The 23,869-nt window shown below is 35.6% G+C and overlaps 1 long non-coding RNA gene across 1 annotated transcript in view; it reads right to left on the reverse strand.

Annotated features, from left to right (window-relative positions):
- Positions 1-22,986, reverse strand: part of LOC141417378 (uncharacterized) — a 38,946-nt gene extending 15,960 nt beyond the window's left edge. Inside the window, exons 1-2 of the long non-coding RNA XR_012441919.1 lie at positions 22,766-22,986; positions 2,095-2,268 (exon numbers count right to left, since the gene is read on the reverse strand). This is a non-coding gene — a long non-coding RNA (uncharacterized lncRNA). The remainder of the gene's footprint in view (positions 1-2,094; positions 2,269-22,765) is intronic.
- Between the last annotated feature and the right edge of the window lie 883 nt (positions 22,987-23,869).

The following is a 23,869-nucleotide window of genomic DNA, read 5'->3' on the forward strand; positions in this document are numbered from 1 at the left end:
TGATGGAGAATAGGCAGCACAGCCTGATTGAGGGGTTTGGACATAAAAAGTTGGCTGGCCACACAGCAGGGCCCTTTCAGAGTGAAACTTCCCTCACATTTTAACTAATGTTGAGAGCCTGGCCGTCAGCCCATAGGCTCATGAAAACACTCCCACACATGTATCAAAGTTGATTGCATTTGGAAATGCTGATTCCAGCTAAACAAACAAAAAATAAAGAACAAAAAAATTTCAAAAGACAGATAAGTAAATCAGAATCACTACTTAGCCATTTGCAGTAAGAAATAGCTGTCAAGCAAAATAGCCATTTGTATCAGCCTGCCCGGGACATTCCCTCCTTGTAGGCAACTGGGTAGGAAAGCCAAATGATAATTAGGAAGAGTCCTGGTGAGCCAGGGGAATCAGGGACTCACATCAGGCTATGTTAGCCAATCACATTAATTTCCAGATGGAGCCAGTCCTTCCAGATGGGCTGGGGTCAGCCAAACATTGATAGGATTTATCCTGCCAAAATTTGCATCTCCTACTGTCTGTTTGCTGCATTCAATTGTGGACTGTTCTGATTATTTAAATACAAACAGTTAATTTCATTCTATCTCTGTAAACAAGAATGCCTCATGTACCTGGTCCCATCCATGTGTTAAACTGAGGTTCAAAGACCAACTCTAGCCTGTACTCTAACTTTGTACTACCCACAAACTAAGAATATGTTCCAGGTTTAAAAAGGTTGAAGAAATTCATGTAATAATATTTTATGCTGTGAAAATTACACAAAATTCAAATTTCAGTGTCTAAAAACAAGGTCTTCCTGGAACACAGGCATGTCCATCCATTCATTTACATATTTTCTGCTGCTACTTTTGAGTTACAGTGGCAAAGGAATAGCTGTGGCTGTATAGTGGACCTTAATTCCAACCACTACATGGCATTTTATGACCATAAAATGTTGATTAAAATCTGGAGCTAGACCTTATACAAACAAAAATGTCTCTTCAAAAATGAAGAACAGGAAAGTAAAACAAGTCCTGCCTGGCTGGCATTAGTGGGAGGGGGGAGGATGTAGAGAAAGGACGTAGGAGGATGAATGTAGTGGAACTATTATGTACTTGTGTATAAAAACAGAAAAGTGAGACCTATTTAAACGTTTGTAGGAATGGGGGCAAGGGAGTAAAGGAGAATGATGGAGGGAGTGAATTCAACTATGATGTATTATAAGAATTTTGGTAAATGTCACCCCCAGTACAATAATAATTTTTAAAAAGGTAAAAAATCTGGAGCTAGAATATAAAATCCTTGATCGTAATTAATAACAGGTGTCACTTATTGAGCAGTTACTATGTGCTGGGACACTACTTTTACTTCAAAATTACCAGTGTGATGTTTCATTATGCCTATTTTTAGGGAGGAGGAAAGTACGCCTGATAGATTGTAACTTTCCCCAGGTTTACCTCTTGATTATTGGCAGAGGTGAACTTGAAGCCGGGCTGCCTAACTCCAACACCTGTGTTTCCTCTTCCCCATCACACTGCCACTGCACATTAAATAAATCCAAAGGGTATTAGGAAGGTCCAACCCATTTTCTGGGAAATCTATATATTCAAAAAATCAGGCTTCTTTTTGTAAAAGATTGCTGTTTATTGGCATCTTCAAAGCAATCCCAACAAATTCATAGCTAGGCATTTTCTGCATTAAGGGTGACAGGACCAAATGTTATAAGACACTAGGCAGATGATGCAAGCAGTGGTATAGAACACATGGATAAAAAATCATATGGGCCTCTTTGTTTAGTTTTCCACTTCATTGTTTCATTTTTATACAGGTAAGGATATAGAGAATATTATTTCAGAAATATAACACAAGCAATAACACAAGCATTAAGCATGAGGTAAATGCAGATTTCACATTCTGTCTGAAAGAGACAGATGCTACTCAGATACAGCCAAATATTGTCACCTAGGGATTGGGGCCATAGTTCCCAGGTCTCCTGATTTTTCAAGTGAAGTAATAGATCCAAACTTTTTGTCCACTAAATTATCTGAATTTAAGACACTGTGCAAGACACATACACACACACACACACACAAAGACATGTACCTTCAGGACAAATATAACCCACAAGCTGCAAGGCTGTGACCGTCAGGCTGAATCTGGAAGCCAGCGCCTCTGCCTCTGCAGACCACATTGCTCTTGCAGATGGAGGTGTGGTAAGAGAGTTCCTGCCAGAGTCTCCATCTACACAGACAGGTCCTTTGTTCTCCCTAGAGATATCTAGGGATAGAGGCAATAAAAATCACATATGAGGCTTTAATTATCCAAATGGCCCTTTTAGCACCAAATTCCTTCATAACAGTTGTATCTAACAGGCTTTTGATCTCTCTAGGGGTACCATCTCCTGATTAAAAGTCTTTTCTGCCTTTTTAAATTCCTCAGACAGTTTTTACGCTCTATGCCAACTAATTTGGCTGGCTTTCTCCACTGCCTTCTCAAGCCTGTTGGGAGTACACCAAACCGAGGAACAGCAGGTTCGCTGATTTGTGCTCTCACTTTGCTAGATGTCTGCATCCCCACCAGGCATTTGATACAGCCTGGCCTGGAACACAAACCCAGTCTCACTTTTGACTTGTCCGAAAGTCACAGAACAAACCCAAGTGTTCATTTCCTCCTCTCAATTGCTTAAAATATTTTAACAAAAAACAGTAAACCAGTTTGAGCTGAAACAAATATATTTTTCATAGATATTGAATCGAAATTGAAAGTATCTTGAATCCTCAACCCAAACTCAGCCAAAATTTCATTTATTTTGGAATGCTGATCTGAATGTGTTTTGAGAGGGGAACCTTTCAAAAATCCACCATGGAGATCTAGAAGTTTCTGTCAGATTTCTCTCCTCCAGTTCCTAAACACAAGCTCAGCTGGTTTTGGGTGAGATAGGATACAATAATTACAACAAATTGTGTATATACACACTCACAAGAATGTTGCACATTCCTTGCTGACCTTTGGGCAGAACTTAGTTGGCACTGACTCCTGGATACCTGGTACAGAGTAGATATTCTATCTATGTCCATGGAATAAATCATGGATGAATTTCAAGAGACTTTCTCTTCTGCTGGTGCTTATTACACTTAAGCTCCCCATCAAATCATAAAAAAACCTCAAGGACAAATCATAAAATGTCTCAGTTTCCCTAAGAAGTTCGTATTTTTATAAGCAACTATTCTTTTCCAGAGAATGAAACAAGCCTCTTGCAGTAACTAGTCCCCTTCTTATAACTTGGTTTCTAAAACAGAAAAAAAACATATTCCAAACACATGGAGACTAACCAAATGAGAAAGTTATGCTCATTTTAACCCCCCCAAATTATTTCTTAACTTTAGCTGCACATAGTAAAGGTATAAAAATAATTTTAGAGAAAAAAGTCCTTTTGCCCTTGGATTGTTAAAACTGTGGCAATTGTTACAAATGCCACTAAAAGCCAAGAACAGAGGCCAAGGTGTGGCGAACTATTGCAACACACCTTGTTATAGGCTGAATATGTGAAAAGAGAGATAAAGAAAGGTAAGAGCCCAGGTGCACTTGGAATTAGGTTTCTGGATCTAGACCTCATTCAACAGTCCAGCTCTGGAGTCACCAGCACAAAGTACTGTGATCACCCTAGCTTTGCAATCCCTACATCTTATTAACCACAGAGCTACTGATTTCAAAATGGAAGCAGACATACAATAAGTGTAATTCAGCTAAAAGACTTGGATGGACAAATATCTCAAGCATGCTCTCCCAGGCAACCTTCCTTACCTTGTGTAATTCCATTCTCACTTCTATTTTCACAAGAAATCAGGGCTAACAGAGAGAACATGATCAAAAGACAAGATATTCTCCATCTCAATAAATGATGCCTTTTGCCTACCAGTTAAACAAACTAGCATCCTAGAAGTCATTCTTTGGCACCTTCCTATCCCCAGTTGCTTATATACAGCTAAACAGCTCTGGAGTTCATTCACTTCCCTGTATTTTCTTGCTACTGTTCCATTCCCAATCCTGACTATAAGCGTCTTTCACTCTACTACTGAAACGGTCCAAAACTTGGCCTTTGACATCTCTGTTATCCTTCCATAGCATGTCATGTTCTGGTTTAAAATATTTCAATGACTTCCTCTTGCTCAAGATACAGAATAAGCTCTACATTTCTCCAGTCCACTTCTTCCTCTGACCCATCTCTCTACTCTCTAGCCTCACCATTTTCCCTGGATTTCAAGAAAATTCAGCACAGGGCCTTTGCACAATGGAAATCATTCCTCCCCACCCTAATATTCACCTAACTAATTCTTTCTCACTTTCCAGAATAAATTTGAGTATTGCTTCTTCAAACAAGATGTTCTTGACACTTTTCATCCTTCTGTCAAGACCCCAGTATATGACTCATGGTATTCTTTGCTTTACCACATCTTTTCGCAGCTCTGCTCTTCATTGGTAAGATAGAAATGATACTGAAGCTCATCTATCATGAGTAAATTAAGACATGTGCGAAGAACATAGAAAGATCCTGGCACACAGGAAAATAAATGCATGTGATGAATGAACTGTCATTATTAAACACTACTATTTTTAGTAGTAATTGTAGTGGTAGGATGGGTGGGCTTGTGTTAGGAGCTAATAACATGAACTAGACCAGATTGCCTAGGTTTTAGTCTGCATTTTACTAGCCACATGAATTTTCTAAGTTTTCATACCTTCTCAGGGTCTCTGTTTCCTTATTTATAAAATGGGCAAAGCACTTAAGTACCTACATCATAGAATCCTGAAGATTAAAGGAGTGAACATATAAGCAGTGCATAGAGCAGTGCCCAGCACATAGAGTCTGAGCATTACTCTTTAGTTACATGGCTTCTCACGATAGGCAGGGCTCCTTAAACACTGGGACCTGACTTGGGAAACTCAGTTTTTGTAGGGCTCTCAAAGATGAGGCATCAAGCATTTATTAATTGTGACATTTCAATGATTACACATTTAACTGTATCACTATTAGTCTGCCAATTCTTGGAGGGAATTGAACAAAGATTTATCACCAACATTTTATTGAATCATGTACCAGGTCACTTTTGCTTCTTTATTAAACCAAATGAATCCCACTGCACTATGGTGTGTACTTGGTTTAAAAGCCAGAGCAAATCCCCTTCAAAAGAAAGTGAAGCCTGGCCTAAAGTTTGTCCTGCCATTCCTCTGTCCCCAGGCTTGACACTGAGCATCATCCCAAGATGATTTCCCAAAACTCCTAGTTGAGGTTGGGTTGTGGGATCCCCAGCCTAATGATTATTCACCTGTGGGCATGTCAGTTTGAGTTCCCAATTCCAGATATTTTAGCTCCAACCCAGGTATTAACTCACTCAGAGATGGCCACTTCTTGTGATAAAATTATTTTGACCAGGTACATATAAGATCAAAATATAAATTGGATTATGTCTTATTACATTATAATAGGGAATATTAGGTGTTTTGTAATGCCCTTTCTTGTCAACAGTAGTAGTAACAATAAAAATATCTGTTTTTTATTGAGCACTTACTATATGTGGTGTTTACTATGTAGAATATAATTTAATTTATTCCATAGAAGAAAAAAGTAAAACTAGGATAACTTAAATAATGACCTTGAGGGCATTATACAAGCCTATCTTTTCAGTAGCTAAGACAGAAAATCAATATAGGCGTGTTTTGGAAAGGAGAGCTTTGGATGTAGGGGGGTATAGGTTCGCCAACAAACAAATAGTCTACAGCTATTCATGAAGAAATGCTGTGGGAATCAGACTCTGGGACAAAACTCAAAGACCCTCCATACTACCAGGGGGCATGAACACATGCTTTCCCCACTTATTCCCGCCTGTCATTGACTTTCTTCTGCAGGGAGAGGACAGTGAGATGGATGCCAATAGTCTCACCTCTAACTGGAATCCTACAGAGAAAATCTCTGAAGGAATAGTATAGGTCATATGTCTATTTGTTGGGCCTGTTACAGAAGATATTGTACAATGGTGAGTGGGGAAAAGGTTGACCAAAAGAACTCTGGGGAATTCATTTCCTGACAAAAGGAGATGGAAAATGCATGTAACACACAAAAACAGTGCATTTAGCATGTACTCCATTTGCACAGTGTGTGACAATGTCAACAGACCCATCCACCTGCTCTTGCTCAAATCCTGCTGCTGTTCTACTTATCACATGACCTTCCATTTCCCCACAGGGGAACAGGCTCTCAATGAGCCATTGTCATTTAGCCATTGTTTTGATGTAAACTCATAGGCATATCTTGGATGTAAATGAGTTGAGAGGTACTGGTGTATACCAGGTCCTAGAAAGTTATATTATGAAAAATAGTTGATGAACATTTCTGATTATGTTTTGTGTTTAATAGTTCTTTTTGTAAATAATTATTTGAATGAAAGAGAAGGACTGAAGCTCTGCATTTGAAGCTTACAATGCTTTGAGTCATGCTACCTACCCTTTTTTTACTTCCCAGAAACAGGCTTTCCTGTGTCCACTATCCACTATTTCCACCATCAGGACTTCAAGTACCATAACAGAAATGAGAGACTGAATCACCCTTCAAGCACAGCTCTCACTTTTTCCTGCAAATGTGTTTGTCTCAAGGGAATAAAAATATCTATGAAAAGAAAGACTTTGAGTTCTGTGTTGACTCATTCTCTGGCCCAGGAGTCCCTTTGACTAAATGTTATTCACTGTCAAAGTTGACTTGAATGGAGGCTAAAAAAAGTCCTCTATGGAAACCATTTCCAATTAGGTAACCCGTTCTTTGAATATGAGGAACTAAAAGCTCAGCAATCGCCTAATCATATCAGTAACCCAGACCTGGTGCTAGTTTTCTTGGTGCATGGCCTCTTTAGAGTTGGCTTGGATAGGTGGTCACTTTGTATAGACAGTCTCATTAGATGGACACAGAGGAACAATCACAAATCATGGACCAGTTTGCAAGAGCTGATTTAAGAATGTTGGAACAAACGACTTTTTTTTAAAAAAGACAAAGACAGTACTATTCCAGGCAAGTGATGTGTGGATATGTTTAAAACTAAACACTTTAACTGATTAGGTTATATACACAAGGGCAATCCAACTGAAGTTCACTTATGCCCTGAGCACAACACCTGAGGCTTAGGGTTCATTTCAGCATGCAGTTTATTTCCCATGATTCTTGGCAGTGAATGTAACATTTGGCAAGACAAGTGGAATTAAAATAAACATAAGCACTCTTTCAGAGATGAAGGGTCTTCATCATCTTCAAGACAGCCTTAGATTTTTGTCTCTGATGACTCATTGTTTGTGCCATAATAGAGCACTGTGGAAAGCCAAAAAACATGATCAAGTGTTTTCCGGATATCCAAGAAATGGTAAGTGTTTTCTTTCAGTCACAGCTTTGGTAATGCCAGTTTGTCCCTAATTCTTGACCTGAAGAGTCCTGTGCAATCTATATGTCCTCAGTGATGTGAGGGCAAGTGTAATGCTACTTGTTAGCTATTTAACCTTCAGATATAACTTAAACACTCCATGCTTCAGTTTTCTCATCTATCAAAAAGCAGGATCAATTATAGTGACCTCATGGAGCCATAAGCAAGGATGAAAAGAGATTCAATGTGCACAGGCATCTGACAATTACTCTATCCTATAACTAGCACAGTAATATTAAATAGTACCTTTATCAATTTATAAATATGAGATCTTATAATGATGACTTATGTGAATTACAAATAATGAGTTCATTGAACTAGTGGTTTTTTTTCTTTTTATTAATGTTCATTAGTTGTACAAAGGAGTTTCACTGTGATAGTTCTACACATGTATATAATGTACTTTGATCAAATTCATCCCCTTGATTACTCTTTCTTATCCCTCCTCCCCTGCTTTTTAAGACAATGTCAGTGGGTTTTTATTAGTATATTTTTATATATGGGTATGAGGTATTTCAATCATATTAATCCCCCATTAAAGATGTAGATTCCATATATGAGAGAAAATATGTACTACTTGTCCTTCAAAGTCTGGCTTTTTTCACTTAACGTGATGATTTCCAGTTTCAAATGATTTCCTGCAAATGACAGAATTTCATTCTTCTTTATGGATGACTAATACTCATTGCATATTTGTACCATACTTTCTTTATCCATTTACCATTTGATGGACACAGGTTGATTCCATAGTTTGGCTATCATGAATAGTACTTCTATAAACATGAGTGTATTATTATTGTATGCAGACATATTTCTTCAGATAGATACCCAGTAGTAATTCTACTTTTAGATTTTTTGAGGACCCTCCACACTGATTTCCACAGTGGCTGCTCTACCAACCGTGTATAAAGATTGCTTTCTTCCCACATCCTCACAAAGGTTTGCTGTTGTTTGTTCTCTTGATGGTAGCCATTTTGACTGGGGTGAGATGGTCTCAGTGTAGTTTTGACTTGCATTTCCTTTATGGCTAAGGTTCTTGAATATTTCTTCATGTGTTTATTGGCCATTTGCACTTAACTTGAGAACTGTATCAATTCATGTGCACATTTGTTAATTGGATTGTTCATAATTTTCATGTTTCATTTTTGGAGCTCTTTATGTATTCTGGATAGTAATCCTTTATTTGATGAATAGCTGGCAAAGATCTTCTCCCATTCTGTAGGTTATCTCTCAGTTCTAGTAATTGTTTCATTTGCTGTGCAGAAGCTTGTCAATTCTTGCTCTTCTTTCCTATTCAGAAAAGTGTAACCTATGCCTATATGTTCAAGAGTCTTCCCTATGTTTTCTTCAAGTGTTTCAAAGCTTCAGATCTTAAATTAAGGTCATCGGTCCATTTTGAATTAGTTTTTGTATAGGATGAGGAACAAGGATCTAGTTTCAGCCTGTTACATGTGGATATCCAGTTTTCCCAATACCATTTTTGTTACCTATGTTGAGATTCAGGTGGCTGTAGTTGTGTGGGCTTATTTCTGGATCTTTTATTCTATTCCATTGGTTTACATGTTTTTGTGCCAGTACCATGGTGTTTTTGTTACTATGGCTCTGTATTATAATTTGAAGTCAGGCATTGTGATAGTTTAGGTATTGCTCTTTTTACTCAGGATAGCTTTGGCTATTCAGGGTCTTTCATGCTTCCATAAGAATTTTAAGATTGAATTTTCTATTTCTGTGAAAAATAACATTGGAATTTTTATAGGGATTGCATTGACTCTGTCAATTGCTTTTGGCAATATAGTCAATTTCACTATACTAATTCTGTTGAACCATAAACATGGGAAGTCTTTCCATATTCTAGTGTCTTCTTCACTTTCTTTCTTCAATGTTTTATTGGTTTCTTGGAGAGGTCTTTCACTGCCTTTGTTAGTTTCATTCTTAGGCATTTAACATTTTTAAGACTGCTGTGAATCAGATTGTTTTCTTAAATTCTTTTTCAGCCTGTTCATTATTGGTGGATAGAAAAATCTAATGATTTTTGCATGGCTAGTTTGTCAAAAGTGTTTATCAGATCTAAGAGTTTTTTGGTGGATTCCTTAGGATCTTTTAATTTTAGAACAATATCATCTGTAAATAGGAATAATCTGATTTCTTTCTTTCATATTATAGCCATTTTCTTTCTCTTGCCTCAATGTTCTGACTAGGAATTTGAGCACAATATTAAATAAGAGGGGGACAGTGGACAGATACCCTTGTCTTATTCCTGATTTTGGAGGAAATAGCTTCATTTTTCTCCTTTTTAATATGATGTTGGCTATAGCTTTATCAGATATAGTCTTTATTATGTTGAGGTACATTCCTACTATTCTTAGTTTCTTCAGGGCTTTTATGATGAAAGGATGTTGAATTTTATAAAGGCTTATTCGGAGTCTGTTGAGATGATTGTGTGATTTTTGTCCTTAATTTTGTTTATGTTCTGTATTACATTTATTGATTTGCATATGTCAAACCATCCTTGCATCCCTGGAATGAAAACAACTTCATCATGGTGTATTATCTTTTAAATGTGCTGTTGAATTTGGTTTGCAAGTATTTTATTGAGAACTTTTACACCTGTGTTTATTAAGGAAATTGATCTGGAAATTTTTTGTTGTTTTTGTGTCTTGTGTTTGTTATTAGTGTAATACTACCGTCATGTAATGAGATTGGTAACATTCCTTCCTTTTCTATTTCGAGGAATAGGTTGAGTAGCATTGGTGTTAGTTCTTCTTCAAAATTCTGAGAGAATTCAGTATTGGCTCTATTTGGTCCTGAGTTTTTCTTTATTGGGAGACTCTTTATTACTGCTTCAATTTCATTGTTTGTTGCAGATCTGTTTAGGTGGTGTATATCTTCCTGGTTCAATTATGGTAGATCATTTGCAACTAGAAATTTATCCATTTCCTCTAGATTTTCTAGCTTATTGGAATATAACTTTTCAAAGTATTCCCTAATGATCTTCTGAATTTCATTGGTATTTGTTGTGATACCACTTTTTCATCTCTAATTTTATTAATTTTGATCTTTTCCCTCTTTCTTTTGGTTAATTTGGCTAAGGCTTTTCAATCTTATTTGCCTTTTCAAAGAACTAAATTTTGTTTAATTGATTCTTTGTACTTTTTGCCCTGATCTTATTTCTTTCTGTCTACTGTTTTTGGGTTTGGTCCTGAATTAGTGTTTTCAAGGGACTTGAAATAATGCCTGCTAATTCTTCTCTATCATCTTCTTCTTTTTCTTCTCCTTTCTTCCTAGAAAAGTTTAACTCCTTGTATTTTTATGTATTCCAATACTTAATGCCATCTGATCACTCATGTGCACATGCCTGTCATTCATTTGAATAGGTGAGCCCATCTAGAGACCTGCAGTCTTGCCTGGGCATAGAAAAGCAGAAGTTATCAAGGTATATTCCAAGAAACTTACCCATACTTTCCCATTTACCCTTGCCTTCTTTAGATACTAATATCTGTCAGAGTTATGTATAGTCTTGGAAAACATAGATCCATTTGGTCAGTATGTTCCCACAATTACAATGTCTGTTGCCTGACCTAATTGGATAAAACATCATTGTTAACACTTTAGCCAGCTTTTCCTTCAAGCAGTAACATACACATAAAAATTGTGTTTCCAGACATCCTCTTTGTCTGGAAGAAGTTGTTCCTTTCTTTATCTTCTTTTGGAATTGTCCTATTAGCATGGTTAGGTCAGTAGAAGTCCCACATGGAAAGAATGGTGAATTGCCTTTTTCACTATCACATTCCCCATGTCTAAATTATATATCAGACAGTGAAAGTATAGTTGATGAATGAATAAGTGGATTTTTTTCTGGGCTTCCTGTATAAGCCAGGTTGCACCCTTTGGGTATCCTAAGATCTTCACTTCCTCAGGTCACTTTGCCCATGAAGATTTAAATAAAATTGTCTCAAACTATCACAAAACAAGCACACCATTTAACTCTCTGAAAAACAGATTGCTAATGAGTTAATACTTTCTCCTTCCCTCTCTGACCTTAGTTTCCTGTCTGTACTGAGATTTTTCTAATGTGCCTTTCGTTTTTTGCATAACATTTTTCTATACTCTCTCCTCACCTCAAAACTAGATACCCTACTATTATTTAAGCTCTTTGAAGTGTTTTTGGCCTAAGAGTGTGTTTAGGAAATTTACTAAAGGTTTATAACAATGGAAAGGGACTCCAACTCCAGCTCACACAACAAGTTAGTAACAATTGAACACAAGACATTCCTGGCTTAAGAGATTTAGTCAGTCTTGTTAGCAGTGTTCAAACCTCCCACTGATATTCTGAGCTCTTCTCTCTCCTTAAATCCCTCTCCTTTTTTCTCAAGCTCATTTGTCTTCACTTCCATATTCTGGTAAATGTGTTTTAACTATCTGTGTGTAATCTCCTAGTACTCTCATCTTTCTCACGTAAGCTTGCCTTTCCCTTCACAGAAGCCAGGGTCTCCATGAAAGAAATTGTGTGGTTGACTAAAAATTCTCCTTTCCTTTCTTCAAACATTTCTAATGCTTCCTGTTAGAATTTTAGTCATTGCAAGCATTTCTTAGTTATCTCTTGCTATTTTAATATGACTTATGTCATAGATACTGAGTAATCTTCATCTCTTTCAGTAAAGAGAGACAGTTTTTATGTTTATCCCATTCTGCTTTTTGTGCAGTGTCTAGTGATATCCCATCCAACTTTGCAAATGAGGAAGTCTAATCTTCTCTGGATTTCCCTTGAAGTTCAAACTGAAAATGTTCTTCCAAGGTAACTGCTTGGAAGTTACTTATATGACCCTGGGTTCTTTTCTTGGACATTTAGTCAAGTCTATTTAGTGCCTTTTCTAGTTTTTTTCTGGTGAGACTCCATTCTTTCATTTCTAACTCCTAATTCTTTCCAACTTTTTAAGGCATTTCTCCTGATATTAATATTTTCCCACCTACCACCCACATTGGTTTCTTACTATCTATCCATTTATAACATGATAATCTCTCAATTTATCCATACATTTCTCTTTTATTAATGCATGCCAGCTCCATTTTTATACTTTACACTCATATGGTAGCCATTGTTCCTAAACCAAAGAAATGCAGTTGCAATACATTACAAGAATAAGCTTAAATAATTAATTCAAACATTTACTGTGAACCACAGTATGCTTTAGGGTAAGCCCTGTGTAGATTCATACCAAAATTAAACATAAATCATGACTCCAGTTTCTATAGGAGACAAAATGTGTGGTGAGAAAAATCAAACACAAATTGGATACTGGTAAAAATTCTAGGTAGGTACAAGTAAAGTACTATAGAAATAAATTAAAAGGTTTTGGATTTTCTAAATGACCTCCTCTCCCCGTGGACTTAATCTTTGGATGAGTCACTTCTTGCTAGGATTCCTGTGTCTAACGATGTAATTAAGAAAAGGAAAACCTCTTGATGTTTCTGAATCTCTCCATTTTTTTGACTGTCAAAGAAACATTATCTTCTCCAGAGATTACATCAGCACAGAAGATGGAAAAAACATTTGACTTGGCTTAAAAAAATCCCTAGGTACAAATTCTGTGTTTGTTACTAGATAGAAACATGACAAACATAGCTATATACTAATTATCTTCCTTAACTCCTTGTAAGCCATCTGCATGATGATAACAATAGCAGATTTTTGTGATCAAACTAATTAAGTGAAAATATTTCAAAAGGAATTTAGAATTTGCTGCATTATTAATCTAGTTATATGGAAAATTTTTTAACATAAATGATAAAATAAAATTCCAGCCTTAAAAAGTTAAGAACTGTGAAAATATGGGAGAGAGGGTCATGATTCTGCCCATTTATAATGGCTTCCTTAAGATTTGCTTACATTTATCATTAGGGACAATTTCCTGTTGTGTATACAGTTTTATCTTTTCCTTTTTTTGCCAGAGATGCATGGAGCATTTATCTTTCTAAGAATATCCAGTGTACATAGTGATTTGCTCATTTTTAGGCATTGCATGAAGACCCCTTTATGTTAGAAGTAGAGTTGCTTTTATGAAAGACACAGACTGTAGAAAGTAAAGCCAAAAAGAAGTAATCAACATATAATAAACTAAGAAGTGATAATAAGTTTTGTCCCTACAAAATGAATATTTTCCTCTTAAAGTTCATGTTCTTCTATCCAACACACTCTTGTGTTTCTAAGTGGCTAAGGTTTTTTGACACATAATATGTTTTTATATTAATCAATTGACTAGCCATTTGGAGACAGCAGGGCATAATTTTGTACCTTATATCCTTAGAAACAGTTATACAATCCCCAAATCTTAAATTCTCAGTCTAATCATTGTCTTTTACATCTAGAAAAAGTATCAAGTATTTTTCAGGTTCATTGTAATTTGATTTCATACTTACAAGCCAGAAAGTTATTTTTTTCTACTGTAAATGTACTAAAGGAAAAGAGGATTTTATAACTTCTCCCTCTGGCTTATTCAAATATTTAATAAAGAAACTTTCCTTTTATTACTAATTTTATTTTTGCCATTTTCTTTTATATTAAAATCATAACTGAAGACAGAGAATAATAGGCTACCATTGTCTTTGAAATAGTATGTAATGCATACACAGATAACTAATTTATTCAGTGTTTTTATTCTTCATACTCTTTTTTAGTCTTCCCTCAAACTCAGGATGAAACTCACCCTTACTACAATTTACCCTCTCTACTCTTTTCCCTGATCAGGTAGGTGTATGTGAAATCTGTGAACATCCACTATAAAGTACTAATTTCAATATCATATAGCCTCAGCCCTACTCTTTGCCTTTCTGAAGCAGATATGATAAGGCACTTAGCATCATTCTGGTGTGCATGCATGTACTCATGTGTGTGCATGGCACATGCACATATGTGAGTAGTCAACTCTTTCCCACTTCATAAAAATGGACCAATGGTACTATTTCTGGTAGTGGTAGCATAGTGTGGAGAGAGGGAAAGGGAAGAGATTCTCTTCTTATACAGAAATTATAAACTGAAAAAATTATTAAATTAAAAGAAAAATTAAAGGGCTCAGGGAATTGACCAAAGGTAGGCAACAAGTTAAAGGGGTTTTATTGTGAATAATTTATGCTTCATTGGTTAAAAATGGATTGTGGCCTTACGCTGTGACCATTCGTATCCCTCCTACTCACAGATAACGTAAGCCTTTGGCTTTATAAAACAGAGAGTAGGCTGAGTTAAGAGTTGCAGAGCAACTAAAATTTAACAGAAAGATTTTAGAAATGAGATCCAAGAGGCACATCAAAAAACAGATAATAAATGTTGCATGTATGCCTGGTTAGCTACGTAAGTCTATGTGAGAGCCAGAGAACCTAGCAAGCTTGGAGAGACAGTAAAACGTTTTTTGCCTTTGAATGTGTTCTTTACATTTAGCAAGGCTAACATTATAAAGACTGACAATATCGTCTGTTGACAAGGTGTGGAGTAACTGGAACCTTCACTGGGAATCTCAAGTAATACAGCAACTTCAGAAAACATGTTGGCAGTTCGGATGATACATATGATACATTCTAAGAACGTTCGTAAATACTCCAATGTAGCCCCACCTAGCACAACAATAATGAAAAAGTAAAAAGTAAACATACCCTATAACCCAAGAACTCCATTTCTCAAGAAGTATGAAACCTGCATTTGCTAAACAACTTTATGAAAATGTTTATAGCAGCATTACCCATAAGAAATCCCAAACTGAAATGACCACAGTTGTCCATGAAATGTTGAATGGACAAAAAAAAGTCACCTATTCATATAGAGAATTTATCATCCACAATAAGGAACAAACTAAAATACAAAAAACAGAGGTAAATCTAAAAGTCCTCATGCTAAGTGGAGGAAGCCAAGGCACAAAAATCTACACTCCCTATGATTCTATGTATATGAAATTCTAGAAAAGGAGCAATGATAGTAAGTGGAAACACACTAGTGGTTCCCAAGTGAGTGGCTGTGATCGCTTTTCAAGAGTACCAGGGAACTTTTCAGGGTGATGGGAATGATGTTAAACTTGATAACTCTGATATTTGCATGACTATATGCTTCTATATACAAAGTAGACTTAAAATGGGTGAATTTTGTTGTATGAAGATTATGCCTCTATAAAATTATAAAAATGCATTAAAATCCTTTTTGTGTTATCTAGTAATTTCTACGAATGAACGGAATTGTCTAGAGACTTCTATTAATTGATAAGTTCCATTTCTTAATTTTAAAATTACTATCTATTATTCAGATGCTGTTTATGCATCTCAATTTCTGTTTTAGACTCTAGGAGTCTGCATTGCATGGGACTACTACATGCATCTAAAATATTTTTATTAATATTACATATTGTGAATTTAATTTATTAAATAAAATCATTGACATAATCTGGTTATGAGTTTCTATCTTTCTGATTTTTTCTTTTGTATTTTATAAGCATCATCACCCTCACCTACATTATAAGACATATTTGTAAAGAAACACCCACCCTATATTTGTATCTAATACTTTTTCAGTCATTATATGATAGCATTTGTCTAGCATTCTTTAATTTGTTTCACTCAATTTCCAATAGAATCCCTATGGGCACTCAAGAAATGATGATAATGTGTACCCACAACTAAAACTGAAGTTGACAGTCAACATATTGTCAGACTACAGGGAACATTTTCACTAATTAAAAAGGTATGAAACAGAAATGAGCATTATAATATAAAAGAGAGATTGACATATGGTTTTCACTTAAAGGAAAGTAAATAAATTCTTGCCTTGAGAATAAAGAATATAAAAATTCTCACCCAACATCTTTGCTGTGGATCCAAAACCCAGGCCTTTTTTATCCAATAATAAGACAACCAATTCTCTGCTGCAGTAAGTTCCTATTTTGAAGCAATGAGACTCTGCCCCCACCCTCCAAAATTCTTCTTAGTCAAGTAGCCTCAAAGATCGCAACACCTAAAAAATGAGCTATACAAAATAGGTGGAACATTATGATCTTCTAAAAAGAAATGCTACAATATATCTTGCATTAAGGATTTATATTTTTACAAATATGTGTGTGTGTGTGTGTGTGTGTGTGTGTGTGTATGGATATATACTCCATCAATAGTTTTTGTTTTTCAAAAAGGAGGAAAAAATTTGGTTTTTAAAATCATTTCTATTTTTGGGGGAGGCAGAGACAGAAGGACCAGGAGTTCCAGAAAAGCCCAGGCAAAGTTAGTGAGATGCTGTCTCAAAAATAAAATAAAAGTAATGGTCGGTAGGCATACTCAAGTGGTACAGTGCTTACCCGGCAAGTGTAAGGCCCTGAGTCCAATACTCAGTACTGACAAAAAAAATAGGTAAAGAGAAATCCAAGCCACAGAACCTAACAATTGGAAAGCACATGATCCACCTCATTATTTTAAAGACTTGGAAGAAAAATGATTTCATGAATAAAATAAGTTTCTTTAAAAAAACAAATATGAAGCAAGAAAGATGAAATGGAAAGAGAAATACAAAGGGAATGGATAGTACAAGGAAATTAGAGAAGAAACCCAATACCTCCCACAGAGTGGGAGAAAATATTTGCCAGTTATATATCAGACAAAGGGCTGATAGCCAGAATATAAAAGGAATTAAGAAACTAAACTTTCCCAAAATCAATGAACCAATAAAGAAATGGGCAACTGAACTAAACAGAACTTTCTCAAAAGAAGAAATTCAAATAGCCAAAAGGAAACCCAATACCTGAATTTAAAATTCCACTCAAATATAAACTTTGAAATTCAGAGTCTCAAATTAGGGATATAAAAGGTCAAATTTATATTATGCTGTGTCACAAATTGTGTTATGACTTAGGGGGAAAACAATAAAAAGAAAGAAAAAAGCTAAAAATGACAGTAGTGGAAGAGTAACGACTAGAAATCCAATCTAAGAATTATGAATGCCTTCAGAAATAATCACAGCAATTAGAAGCAAAAACCCAAATACATAACTGAATAACTCTCTGGATGAAAGTATAACTGAGTATGCAGATAAAGAAAAGAAAAGGTATACCATGCGTACCCTAGAAAAAATTGAATTGTGACGAATAAATATCCTACCACATCTCAAAAATAAATTTGAAAAAATAAGAATAAGACATTGACAACACTCCAGAATAATTAAACTGCAAAAGAAAACAACTTGAAAATACCAAAGCTGATTCAAATTCTGAGCAAGAATTGTTAATGGAGATCCAAAATATTACATTCCTTTGGAAGATAGTTTGGCAATTTCTTACAGAGTTAAGCAATCCAATCATCATAGTTCTCAGTATTTGCATGACTGATTTGAAAATTTATGTCCACACTAAACTGCTCATAGGAATACTTACAGAAGATTTATCCATAATTACCAAAGGCTGAAGAAACAAAGAAGTCTTTAACAGAAACATGTATAAAGTGGAATATTTTTTAGCAACTAAAAAGAAATGAGTAATCAAGCCACAAAAAGACATGGATAATCATTAAATGCAGATTGCTAAGCAAAAGAAGTCAGACTTCTAAGTCTATATATTATATGATTCAAATTATAATTATATGACCTTCTGGAAAAGATAGTTATAGTGACAGTAAAAAGATTTGCAGTTCCCAGAATTCTGGAAGGAGAGGGAAGGAAGGAATAGGTGAGGCACAGTAGACATTTTAGGGTGACAAAACGGTTCTCTATGATACTGTAATATACTATTAATCTATCAAAACCCATTGAACTTTGCAGCAGAAATGATGTACTTTAACGTACAAAAAAAAAAATCACATGAAATGACAGATATTCCCAAGAATGCAGAATGTGACAAAACAGTATCTAATACAGATGTAGGAAGCAACCTAACTGAAGGAAGCAGAGAGAAAAGGTTCTGAATTAAGCAACTTTGGGAATGAATTAAATCTATAAGATTGAAAACAAACTAACCTGAGCATGTCCACTGTACTTGGTTGATGGTTGATTCTCAAAGGCTATATGTTAACAATTCTAATAACACCATATATGTGTATTAGAATTTAACAGCGGAGTGAGTGGAGAACAGGAGGTGGGTGTTAGGGCAAACATCAGAGCAGGCTCCTCAGAACCAGACCCCGCCCCTCCCATGTGGCTTACTGGAAATTCCCACCCGAGCCCAAAGGACATTGGTCTTTAGCCATTATCACCAAAGACCAAGGGCAGCTGAGCAGATGAATGACCTAACCACAGCTTATCTTCCTTAGGTGCCTAGCAATGGCATTCCCTAGCAAGAATTCCACAAGAAAATTTTCCCACCCAGCGGCCTTCCTGGTACTTTTCCACCAGCTCCCCCTCTATATCGCCCCAGTCTGTAAGCAGCAGTGGGTTCTAGCTTCTGATAGAGACCCACTTCCACAGGCTCTCTTTCCCAGATAAAGCCCATGCTGACATTGAGCCATCTCCTTGTCTGTCTCTCCATGCCTTTTCAGTCTAATAGTGAGAACAGCTTTCTCACCGCTAGAGTGGAAAATCACAGATAAGTAACAGGAGAAGGCAAGAATAATCCATGCAGTAATGGGTAGAAGTTGGAGACAACAGTAAGAACTCAGGTTTAGTTTAATATTGATATAGATGGTTGTAAATAGGAATATTTATAGATATGTACACTTAGATGGCTTAGTGTGCCGACATATGTTTCCTTGCTTTGTCAGTTGAGAGACCATAGAAACAAAAACACCCCAGTAGCAAAGATCATGCTTAACATCTAGGTTTTGTTTTCTCTATAGAGAAAAGGATGAGTCTATGACAGGGTCTAGAATTGTACAAGATGATCTCAGAATATTTGTAGTATTAAAAACTAAGAAAAATTCCAAAAAAAAAGGAAAGAAGGAAGGAAGAGAGAGAGGAAGAAAGTGAGGGAGGGAGGGAGGGACGCAAAGGGAAAGCATTAGAATCTCTGAAGCTACTTGATTGACATTGAGGAGCAGAGGATAATGTCGCACTACTTCAAAATAATAACTTACTGTAGCAAAGAAATAGGTGTCTTGATTGGCTATGAAAGGTCTGGGATTCTGATCTACAGCAAAAGTGTTTGGAGAGAATTTTTATATTCTTCATTCTTTAAGCAAGAACATTTATTTTTCCTTACCTTGCATAACACATTTCTTTTATGCCACTTAAATAGTAAATATTATAGACTGGATTTTCACTAAAGGTAAAAGGTCACCTATCAGAAAATAACTTTCAAAATAGTGGAAGGAAAATAGATATTCCATATGAAAAGCAAAAGTGAATAAACAGGAAAATTAAAATAAGAATATAGGTTTACAAAATTATATCCAAACACACTATAAGGCAATAATTGTAAATTTTCTTAATAGAAGATAACCCATCATGTTTTTTATGTATAAACAGCATATAAATAAAACACAAAATGGTACAGCATTTGAAAGAAAAAGCTATCATGCAATTCCAGTTAAAGCCAGGGATAGACATAGTACTATCAAAAGAAAAAGAATTAAAGGCATTTTTCTGAGAGGATAGAACCTAATTTGCATTGGCGAAAGGAAAGTATAAGAGTAATACTATGAGAAACACATCAGTAACATTTAGGAAACATAGAAAGAAAAAATTTAGAATATGGAAAAACAAATCTTTTTAATTAAAGGAAAATTTTCTATAGAGTTACCAACTTTTGATAGATTAAGACAGCAAGCAAGAAAAGGAAAAGTGTGACTACTATTGGGGCATTTGTTTCATGCCAAGGTCTATGCATAGTGCTTTGCCTTCATTGTCTCCACCGAAGATATTTGTATATGTATGATTAGTCTCTGCTTGCAAATGATGATATTGATTCTCAGTGATGTTTAATGAAGACAAGAACATTTCCACACCATGAGCACAGCAGGACCCAAATGTAATAGTGGCTGGCTAGACTTCAAAGACTGCACATTTGATTCCAATGCTTTGTTCATATGTCAGATAATAATGTGAGCTTGTCTGTTCCTACCAATGGCATCCTTCAAAGTCTGAATTTAGGAGAAATTGCAAACTATGTAATTCAGTTGCTTTAATGTTAATTATATTAAACATATTTCTGCACCACACAGAAAAAACATTCTTAGTTTATTAAATTTAAGCATATAAAATTTAATCCACCAAAGAAGAAAATTTTTTAGGAACATCCTAGAATTTGAGGGCACAAAAATCTAATGAAAATAAATCACATAAAGAAGTTTATGATGTAGCCAGCTTGAAGTTGAAAATTAAATTCCTAGTTTTAAATATTTCTATCATTATTTAAAAGAAATAGAGCAAATCTATTAGCAATTTTACTGAAAAGTTAAAAGTAATGGCAAAGTCAGATGAAAGTGGAATAAAGAAAATTACCGTAAGAACTAATTTATTGGAAAATATAAAAACAATAATTAGTAATTTGAGACAAAACAGCAATGAGTAATTTGCTAAGTGATTAGGAGGAAACAGAAAGCATTTATGAGTCTATAATAATCAATGTTTTGCTCATGTATTCACACAAAATTGGGCTGCCAAACATTATTGATAAAATGTGTCCACGTCATAGGAAAATACACATTCTCCAAACTAAGTGAACTAGAAAACAGAAAGAGACCAAAAGCTGAGAAAGGAATAAAAAAATATTCTGAAGTATGGAGCTAGGAAGGGTTGTAAGAAGAGACATTGAGGGAGGATGAGCAGTAAATACCAAAATACAATTTCACAGGAGGAATAAGCCCCAAGGTTCCATAGCTCAGTAGGGTGACTATAGTTTACAACAATTTATTAAAAATCTCATAAAGAACTAGAAGAAAGGGCTTTAAGGCTTCCCAGCATAAAGAAATGATCAAGTTTTAAGGAGAAGCAGATACTAATTTCCTCAATCCAATCATTTCATGTTGTATACATCCATAGAATTACTACACTGTACATCATAAATACAAACAAACGTGTCAATTAAAACACATTGGAAGCAGTAACCAATCATGTTTCAAGTCTATCTAGAACAAATAAAAGAAACACTCTAGAAGAAAAATGCCCCAAATACCAAGCTTTTGAAGTGAATTTATTTACCCTCTTCTAAGACAGGTTTTTATGAACTATCCCACATGGACGTAAACTGTTTCAAATGCATTCAAACATAGACATAAAATTATTCCCAAATCCTTTAACAACTATAGTAGCAATAATCTATTTGTTATTTAGTTTTATTTTGCAGTGCTTCACATATGCTTAGACATGTGCTCTACCACTCAACTAAACCCCTCGCCCCAAAATAATGTATTTAGAATCTAGAAATAAAATTTTAAAAGAATATGAAAGAACATGTAAACATTTACTAAAGGACACAAAAGGAAACTCGAATAGAGTGGTATACCATGCTCTTAAGTATTGAAAACATATTGATTTCTTGTAAGTTAATAGGTTTAATGTCAGTTCATTCACGTCTCAACAGATTTCTAAAATTGATCAAGTAATTCTAAATCTTAGAAGAATGATTAACTCAAAAGGATTCCAGCATTTTTAATGTTTTATTTCTTTAAATCTTGCCCCAAAATGCATTATGTAAATTCAAACATTCAAACTTTCAACTGTTGTTTAAGCTATTTGTTTTGCTTACAACTTAAATTTCCTAGTTTAAAATTTTGCATGCTACACTAAGAATAAATTGGAGCAAAAATCCAAAAGAATGCACACTTCATGGAAAAGAGTCAAAACAGAGAATGGATTCATAGAGAAACCAACAAATGTCCGATGTACCATCCCTTCCTTTGTGTTTTGGAAAGTTGCTTAATCTCTCTCTTACCTGAGGTTTCTTCCTCTGTAAATTGGAGGTGATACCTATCCAACTGGATTCATGAATAAATTAGATAGCATCCATAAAATACACATCAGTCAGCACAAAATGTGCTCAATATTTGTGTTAGTCCCCTTTCCAATACTGTGAAAAATACCTGAAAATACCAACTTTAAGGAAGAAAGATTTATTTTGGCTCATGGTTTCAGAGGTTTCAGTACATGGCTGCTTGGCTCCATTGCCATGGACCCGTGTTGAGGTAGAACATTCATGACCCAGGCAGCATGTGACTGAGAAGGCTGCTCATCTTTCGTGTCCAGGAAAGAGAGAGAGATGATGGGGAATGATATAAAAACTGCATCGTTGCTGTGCTCTCCTGCTCCAATGTGATATTTCCAGAGGTAAAGTGAGTTCTACAACTTCCTACTTAAAGCCATCACAAGTTTCTCACTAGCCTCAAAATAGAACTCACATGCTTTACTACAGTCTTAGAATACTCACCCAGTCTGCTCCCATTCACCTCTCTGACCCCATTTTCAAATCTGTTTTCTTGCTTCTGCACCCAGAGCCACCAGTATTCTTTCTTCTTTTTATATACATAAGCTCCTTTCCTGCTAGAGTGTATTCCCAGAATAATATCATCTCCTCAGAGCCATCTGCCCGGTCATCCAGTCTGAAGCAGTCACCCAGCCACACTTGCTCTTAGCTCCATCCTTAGCTATCTTCCTATCATGCACCACAGTCTGATCCTCTTCTTACGCATCTGCTCAAGTCTGTCTCCACTACAACGCACATTCTGCGAGAGCAGAACCATCATCTGTCTGGTACACTCTCTACTTGTTATGCCTAGAACAGTCCCTGGCACACTGGCAGCAAGGAAATGGTCATTGAGTTAAAAAGAGAAAGATAAGAGGACAAAAGGACACAAGGCAGAGTTGGAAAAAGAGTATTTTGCTTTGGACTCAGAAAAATATGAATTTATATCACATTTCAACCACCTATTAGCTTTATAACCTCATGAATTTCTCAGAGTCAGTATCCTAAAATATAAACTAGGAAGAAATGTCATCTTTCTTACATTGTTTAGGGGTTTATCATATAAGACAACATGGAATTGATATAAAGGAGTTTCCTTTCTTCTCTTTTTTCCTCTCTTCTTAGCCTCTTACCTTCCTTCCACAATTTCTCCTCCTCTCAAATATTCTAAAGTCAAGTTAACTAAGAAAAGCATATCATTATGGCCATTTTCAAGAAAGGAGGTTCTCCTTCAAAAGTTACTAGAGTAAATCTTTGGGTACACGAATCCCTTGTGCTCAGCCAGGCATGTGCAGTTCTGTTCGGCTGCGGTTGAATACTTCGTGTATCTGTATGTGACAATGCCTCTGCCTTCTATAATTTATAACTAGGCTGGGAATAGCTCTCATCTGGTTATCATTTCAATACTGGATAATTCCACAGGTAAAGGAAAGATTCATTCTAACTCACCACCGTCTTACAAGTAGATTAAAAAAATAGCAGAGAAAAAGGCTTTCTTCTGAATGCCTTGAATCATTTTTTTCTCACACCTAAAAGCCATTGCATAACAGTTAATTGATAATACCCCAA

This window comes from Castor canadensis, chromosome 2 (assembly GCF_047511655.1).
Source record: "Castor canadensis chromosome 2, mCasCan1.hap1v2, whole genome shotgun sequence".
NCBI lineage: Eukaryota > Metazoa > Chordata > Mammalia > Rodentia > Castoridae > Castor > Castor canadensis.